General features: G+C 56.5%; 1 long non-coding RNA gene across 1 annotated transcript; it reads right to left on the bottom strand.

The window, feature by feature from the left end:
- Window positions 1-38: 38 nt before the first annotated feature.
- On the bottom strand, window positions 39-4,305 carry LOC135978409 (uncharacterized). Its single transcript, XR_010595803.1, has 3 exons — window positions 3,611-4,305; window positions 3,387-3,478; window positions 39-2,998 (listed from the first exon to the last, which is right to left on the bottom strand). It is a non-coding gene; the product is annotated as an uncharacterized LOC135978409 (long non-coding RNA).
- Window positions 4,306-7,970: the final 3,665 nt, after the last annotated feature.

Here is a 7,970-nt window from a genome sequence, read left to right as displayed (position 1 = left end):
GCTCCCCAAGCTGAGCCTGGCTGCCCTCCCTACCACAGCCTTTCACGTGTAGCTACACGCACCCTACGTGCTGACGTAGGTGTAGACAAGGCCTTTGTGTAATAAAGGACAGTGCAGGATGGAAGAGGGACAGGGTCAGGATTTAAGGATCATGGAAGCTTTTTTTTTGTTAGCTGCTGTATGGAGATGGCTGCTGTGTTCGTAAAGGGACCCCTGTAGCACAGAAATAGTTCAGGGTCTGGGACAGGGTGTCACATTTTTCCTTGTCCTTCTGCACCTCAAAACTTTTTTTTTTAAAAGGCTACTAGTCAAATCCTGCAGTTGGGAGCCCAGTGTGCAGTGCACACAGCCCAGATACACACCAGGGGTTATTGTAATCAGCGACTGCCCCAAGCCACATCATTCAGCTCTGGCTCCGGATCCAGATCTCAGCGTCCCCAAGTCCACCAGTGCTGGGTTTGGGGTTTCCAGTCTGAGCCCATCTCTCACTGCCATGATCATTTCAAAGCCTCGGCCAACACACTCCAGTGTCCTGAGTCACTGATGCTGCAGGGCTAGAGATCCTCAGCTGGTGGGAATTTGCAGAGCTCCATTGCCGTCCATAGCACTAAGCCAATTTGCACCATCCGAGCAGCTGGTTCTTGGAGTCTGGTACTGACTAGTGAAGGACTAGCTATAGGCATTAGCAGACTGAATCAAACTTGAGTTCCATCCAGTCCAGGACCCCATCTCTGACAGCAGCCAGCACCCGATGGTTCAGAGGATGCTGTCAGAATCTCACAGTAGCAGCTGTGGAAGAATCTGTCTCCCAGATCGGCTTTCTACAGATCTCTAATAGGCCTTTGTCCTTATTCTCCCCCAAAGCGGAGTGACGTTAGCGCAGGAAGGAACAAAGGTACCTGTTCTAAATAGAGTTCAGCCTGAGAATTAGTCTGAATCCAATATGCTGACAGGCTGAAAAACATGAAGGGCCCAGCCGGCTCTGTAGTGCTCTGCGCTTTCCCAGCCAGCCAGGTCCTTCCTGAAGCCGTTGTTCAGAAAATAGGGGTCTCCTCAGAATTGCCCTGGGCTCATGTGCGCACGGTGGCTGGGGTGGGAGACTCAGTGGGGACAAGAGCCAGAGTCAGTCCAGAGCGACTGTAGGAGAACTACGCTGCGAGCTGGACTGTCCCCGTCCCAGGCAAACCGACAGGCTGCTTTAATGGTTAACGTGGTCTTGCCTCCAGCTTTCCTGTCTTTGTTTTAAGCAATTGTCCCGGCCTCCGGAGAATGTGAATAACTCCCGTAGGCTCGCTGATCACCGGGACCACACTCGCCCGGAGCCTTCCCCTTGCCATCAGCTCCCTCACTCCGTGCCCATAACTCTCCTCCCACAGTCCAGGGACCAGTTATTTTGCCCTTTGCTGTATTTTGTCTAGAGTCTCCTCTGTAAATGTGTGTGTGTGTGTGTGTGTGTGTGTGTGTGAGGGTGGGGATGGGGGAGGGGTGAGAATTGCCATATGAAAGGTGGTGAGGAGAGAGCTTGTCTCTAGCTCTACAGAGCTTTGATCTCCTTGCTGTGATTCATACCCCTACTGCTGCGGAATAGAGGTGAAGGAGGCATGACCTAGTCTAGTGGCACTAGCCCATTTCAGTCATGAGGACAGAGGTTGCTGTGCTCTGGGTTTATCCTGCCAGCCTGGGGCTGGCCAATCACTGTACTGTTATGTAATAAGGGTCCCCTGTGGAACGCATAATGAGCTAGCCAGGGTCAAAGGTTACTTGGTCCGTCCTCAGCCATGAATTTTAGCAGGCGGATGCTGCTCCTCCTTGTTTTCTCCTCTTTGTGGACTTTGGCGGTGCCCAGCAGTTCGTGTGTTGGGGGATCAACAAGGAAAAAAGAAGTTTAGCGACAGCAGAGAAAGGGGAACCCTGGATTAGCTTTATTCCAGCTCAATCATCACACCATTAATGATGGAAATGGTCTCTGCTCTGTCCTTGTAGGGCTCAAAGAACACATTCCCTTCTCCATGGGCCTGGGCCAAAGCCCATTAAAGACAACAGAGAGACTGACTTCTGTGAGATTTGTTTGGATCAGGCCATCTTGAACAAAGAGGGGTTGGACTCATTCCTGCGTCACTAGGCTTAGCCTATAACCATCTCACTGTCCACTATTTCCTTTGACTGACGGGCTGGTCTCACCCTCACTCAGTTCCCGGACTAAGGAACTGGATCTGGGGAGTTTGTACCCAATATCCCTCACCTCCTCCCTCTTTACATCTGAGGGTCTCTCTGATGAGTCCTTGCTGAGGACTGTCAAGTCATATTGCCCAGGCCTGATCTTCTTTGACTAAACACCAGGAAATACGGGCTTCCAGGGCTCCATCTGTGTCTTTGCATTAACCAGGTGTATCTTCCTGCCTCATTTAACTACCAGGCTCCTCTGATCAGCGAAGCAGCAGAAAAGCTTCCTGACTCAGGATACAGAGTAACTCTGCTGCTCAGTGCAGCATCTGCCAACCTGCCAGCCTTGAGGCCCAGCCTGTGATATGGTTCTGCAGATCCTAGGCTCAGTGCAGATCCTGGCAGCTGCGTGGGAATGTGCCTGAAAGCCGCTTTTGTGAGCCACCCCCACTAACTTGGAGGCCATCTGGCCACTGGGCCAGCCCCCAGCATAAAGCAGAGAAGCCTCGGGGATGCCGCAGCTATGCCCCCTCTCCCTTGGGAACACCTCCCTCTCCTGAGGCTGGGAGGAGGGTGGTGTTGGAGCCATTACAACAGGCCGATGGCGCCCATTACAGAAGAGGATATCACACAGTGGATGACCAAAGTACACAGTACAAATTAGATCCCATTGGTGCCATGACAGGGCCTCTGCGTCCCCATTGCCATCTCCTTGACCCACATCCTGGGACCTCTGCTTCCTCACTGCACTAACCTAAGGATATTACTTACGTTCACGTACCAAGTCCAGGTCTTCTGATCTGGGTCTGTCTGCCGGCGTGCTCGACAGTGCACCCTATGGAATCAACACAACGGCTCTCCTGTCAATGCTTACATTCTCCAGGGCGAACTTTCAGAGGTTCAGCCTCTCAACAAAGAGAGCAGTTTTCAAGACGTCTCACGGGAAATTAAACTCAGTCACAATCTGGGAAATTACCGAGGGACTGATGGCCGAATGCTACGCTATTTCCACTGTTCCAGAGGGATTTCCTCAGAAGTATCTGGATGATTATGGTTTCAACACAACCCCTGCCCTTTTACATAAACCCCAGGCCACCCCACTTACAGGTCAAGAAATGAGGATGCAAGGTGCCCCAGACATACATATGGGGCGCTGTCAGTTGTGAGAATATGGGACTGAGCAACGCTCTGCAATCTCAGTTCAACAAGTCAACAAAACTTACCTCAGCAAAGAAGGCAACTGAGGTGAGCGTGTGCTTCTTCCTGCCCCACTTGGGCCTTGGGCCTGAAATCCTTCCCTCTCTCATGTGGGGCTCTGGAACATAAATACCCATGAGTAACAGGGACAGCAAGCTCTACAGAGCAAATCCATACGGCAGATGGTAGAAAGAATAGCTTATACTATCTATCTATCTGTCTATCTATCATTACATGTTAATTCACTTACAGCATCTAGGCCTCCCCATTGTAGCTGAATGGCTCACAGTCAGAAGCTGGGATGTATCTGTTGAGGGGCTGGATTGTAGGATGAGAGTCCATGCATAGGCTCAGGCCAATATCTTCTTATGTCACTGTCCAAAGTCTGGCACTAACATTCATATTCAGGCATCTAAACGAGTGGATTGATTTTCAGAGGAGCTGAACAGCCACGGCTTCGGCAGATTCGAGTGAGAAGTTCTTGGTATTCAGCATTTGAGAAAAGTCAGGCCATTTATTTAGGTGCCTGAGTGCGGCATTGCAGCCTCTGCCATGGGTCGTTTACAATGAATAAGGAATCAACATCATCTTGGCACGACAACCAAGTTCAGGATCTAATCGAACTGTATCCTCTCTGTACTGCTGTACGGTTGTGAAACATTGGGACTGCGCCACTCAGAGTGGGCAAAGCTGGAGGCTTTCCACATAAAATGCCAACGTTGTATATTGGGCATAGAGTGGAACGACTTCATTTGTAAAGCAGATGTTTATGGTCGCTCCGGTCTACAGACTACTGGGGCCATTGTCCGCAGATGGCGTCTTATGCTTTTCAGAGGACATGTGGAGAGTATGCCACAAGACCAGGCCTGCACAACATACAGCCCGTGGGGGCCCACTGAGTGGCCCGCAGGGGGATTCTAAACCCCACGCACACAAAGTCCCGAGGCTGGCGTGACGGCGTGTAGTGAGTCGGTGTGGCTCCCCTCCTGCCCAGAAGAGGGAGCACCCTTGCAGGCAGAGGAGTGGGTGGAGCCACCGCCGCCTGTTCCCGCCCCCGGAAGTCAAGGGGCGGGACAGGAAGTATAAAGGTCGGCCACCAGAGCTCAGTCAGCTGCCAGCCACTGCAGGAAGCAGACGTGCGGCCGGGAGCTCCCGGCCGGGAGACCTCCGAGGCCCGAGGACAGTACCCTGACTGGCCGGAGCTGCCCCGGACCCGCTATGAGGAGGGCCTGAGCCTTAAATTAACTGTTGTCGGCTCAGCCCCTGCACCGGAGGGCCTGAGCCCCGAACTAACTGTTGTCGGCTCAGCCCCTGCACCAGAGGGCCTGAGTCCGGACTAACTGTGGTCGGCTCAGCCCCTGCACCAGAGGGCCTGAGCCTTAATTTAACTGTTGTCGGCTCAGCCCCTGCACCGGAGGGCCTAAGCCCCGAACTAACTGTTGTCTGCTTAGCCCCTGCACCGGAGGGCCTGAGCCCCGAACTAACTGTTGTCGGCTCAGCCCCTGCACCGGAGGGCCTGAGCCCCGAACTAACTGTTGTCGGCTCAGCCCCTGCACTGGAGGGCCTGAGCCTTAAATTAACTGTTGTCGGCTCAGCCCCTGCACCAGAGGGCCTGAACCTTAAATTAACTGTTGTCAGCTCAGCCCCTGCACCGGAGGGCCTGAGCCCCGAACTAACTGTTGTCGGCTCAGCCCCTGCACCGGAGGGCCTGAGCCCCGAACTAACTGTTGTTGGCTCAGCCCCTGCACCAGAGGGCCTGAGCCCCGAACTAACTGTTGTCGGCTCAGCCCCTGCACCAGAGGGCCTGAGCCCCGAACTAACTGTTGTCTGCTCAGCCCCTGCACCAGAGGGCCTGAGCCTTAAATTAACTGTTGTCGGCTCAGCCCCTGCACCGGAGGGCCTGAGCCCCGAACTAACTGTTGTCTGCTCAGCCCCTGCACCGGAGGGCCTGAGCCCCGAACTAACTGTTGTCTGCTCAGCCCCTGCACCGGAGGGCCTGAGCCTCGAACTACCTGTTGTCGGCTCAGCCCCTGCACCGGAGGGCCTGAGCCACGAACTAACTGTTGTCGGCTCAGCCCCTGCACCTGAGGGCCTGAGCCCCGAACTAACAGTTATTGGCTCAGCCCCTGCACCAGAGGTCCTGAGCCTTAAATTAACTGTTGTCGGATCAGCCCCTGCACCGGAGGGCCTGAGCCCCGAACTACCTGTTGTCGGCTCAGCCCCTGCACTGGAGGGCCTGAGCCCCAAACTAACTGTTGTCGGCTCAGCCCCTGCACCAGAGGGCCTGAGCCTTAAATTAACTGTTGTCGGCTCAGCCCCTGCACCGGAGGGCCTGAGCCCCGAACTAACTGTTGTCGGCTCAGCCCCTGCACTGGAGGGCCTGAGCCTTAAACTAACTGTTGTCGGCTCAGCCCCTGCACTGGAGGGCCTGAGCCTTAAATTAACTGTTGTCAGCTCAGCCCCTGCACCGGAGGGCCTGAGCCCCGAACTAACTGTTGTCGGCTCAGCCCCTGCACCAGAGGGCCTGAGCCCCGAACTAACTGTTGTCGGCTCAGCCCCTGCACCAGAGGGCCTGAGCCTTAAATTAACTGTTGTCGGCTCAGCCCCTGCACCGGAGGGCCTGAGCCCCGAACTAACTGTTGTCGCCTCAGCCCCTGCACCGGAGGGCCTGAACCCCGAACTAACTGTTGTCGGCTCAGCCCCTGCACCAGAGGGCCTGAGCCCCGAACTAACTGTTGTCTGCTCAGCCCCTGCACCAGAGGGCCTGAGCCTTAAATTAACTGTTGTCGGCTCAGCCCCTGCACCGGAGGGCCTGAGCCCCGAACTAACTGTTGTCTGCTCAGCCCCTGCACCGGAGGGCCTGAGCCCCGAACTAACTGTTGTCTGCTCAGCCCCTGCACCGGAGGGCCTGAGCCTCGAACTACCTGTTGTCGGCTCAGCCCCTGCACCGGAGGGCCTGAGCCACGAACTAACTGTTGTCGGCTCAGCCCCTGCACCTGAGGGCCTGAGCCCCGAACTAACAGTTATTGGCTCAGCCCCTGCACCAGAGGTCCTGAGCCTTAAATTAACTGTTGTCGGATCAGCCCCTGCACCGGAGGGCCTGAGCCCCGAACTACCTGTTGTCGGCTCAGCCCCTGCACTGGAGGGCCTGAGCCCCAAACTAACTGTTGTCGGCTCAGCCCCTGCACCAGAGGGCCTGAGCCTTAAATTAACTGTTGTCGGCTCAGCCCCTGCACCGGAGGGCCTGAGCCCCGAACTAACTGTTGTCGGCTCAGCCCCTGCACTGGAGGGCCTGAGCCTTAAACTAACTGTTGTCGGCTCAGCCCCTGCACTGGAGGGCCTGAGCCTTAAATTAACTGTTGTCAGCTCAGCCCCTGCACCGGAGGGCCTGAGCCCCGAACTAACTGTTGTCGGCTCAGCCCCTGCACCAGAGGGCCTGAGCCCCGAACTAACTGTTGTCGGCTCAGCCCCTGCACCAGAGGGCCTGAGCCTTAAATTAACTGTTGTCGGCTCAGCCCCTGCACCGGAGGGCCTGAGCCCCGAACTAACTGTTGTCGCCTCAGCCCCTGCACCGGAGGGCCTGAACCCCGAACTAACTGTTGTCGGCTCAGCCCCTGCACCAGAGGGCCTGAGCCCCGAACTAACTGTTGTCTGCTCAGCCCCTGCACTGGAGGGCCTGAGCCCCGAACTAACTGTTGTCGGCTCAGCCCCTGCACCAGAGGGCCTGAGCCCCGAACTAACTGTTGTCGGCTCAGCCCCTGCACCGGAGGGCCTGAGCCCCGAACTAACTGTTGTCGCCTCAGCCCCTGCACCGGAGGGCCTGAACCCCGAACTAACTGTTGTCGGCTCAGCCCCTGCACCGGAGGGCATGAGCCCCGATCTAACTGTTGTCGGCTCAGACCCTGCACCAGAGGGCCTGAGCCCCGAACTAACTGTTGTCGGCTCAGCCCCTGCACCGGAGGGCCTGAGCCTTAAATTAACTGTTGTCGGCTCAGCCCCTGCACCGGAGGGCCTGAGCCCCGAACTAACTGTTGTCGGCTCAGCCCCTGCACCAGAGGGCCTGAGCCCCGAACTAACTGTTGTCTGCTCAGCCCCTGCACTGGAGGGCCTGAGCCCCGAACTAACTGTTGTCGGCTCAGCCCCTGCACCAGAGGGCCTGAGCCCCGAACTAACTGTTGTCGGCTCAGCCCCTGCACCGGAGGGCCTGAGCTTTAAATTAACTGTTGTCAGCTCAGTCCCTGCACCAGAGGGCCTGAGCCTTGAACTTACTGTTGTCTGCTCAGCCCCTGCACCAGCGGGCCTAAGCCCTGAACTCACGGTCGCCTGCTCAGCCCCTGTCTGAGGGCCTGAGCCCTGAGCTAGCTGTCGGTTTTGCTCCTCCCCTGCACAGGAGGACCAGAGCTTCTAAACTAACTGGCTGTTTACTTCCAGCAGTAGTGAGTCGGTGTGGCTCCCCTCCCGCCCAGGAGGGTTGAGACCTGGCACGGACCTATTACACGGCGCTTCCTGGGGCAGCTCCTGGTGGCGTGCCTGCCCGCCGACAGGAGCCAGCAATGCGGGACAAGGGGATGGAGCCCTCGCGTGCCGCCGCCGCGCCTCAACCCCCCCCC

Source organism: Chrysemys picta, unplaced genomic scaffold (assembly GCF_011386835.1).
Source record: "Chrysemys picta bellii isolate R12L10 unplaced genomic scaffold, ASM1138683v2 scaf246, whole genome shotgun sequence".
Taxonomy (NCBI): domain Eukaryota; kingdom Metazoa; phylum Chordata; order Testudines; family Emydidae; genus Chrysemys; species Chrysemys picta.
Note: the sequence above shows the minus strand (reverse complement) of the source record. Positions and strands in the feature narration are given on the sequence as shown.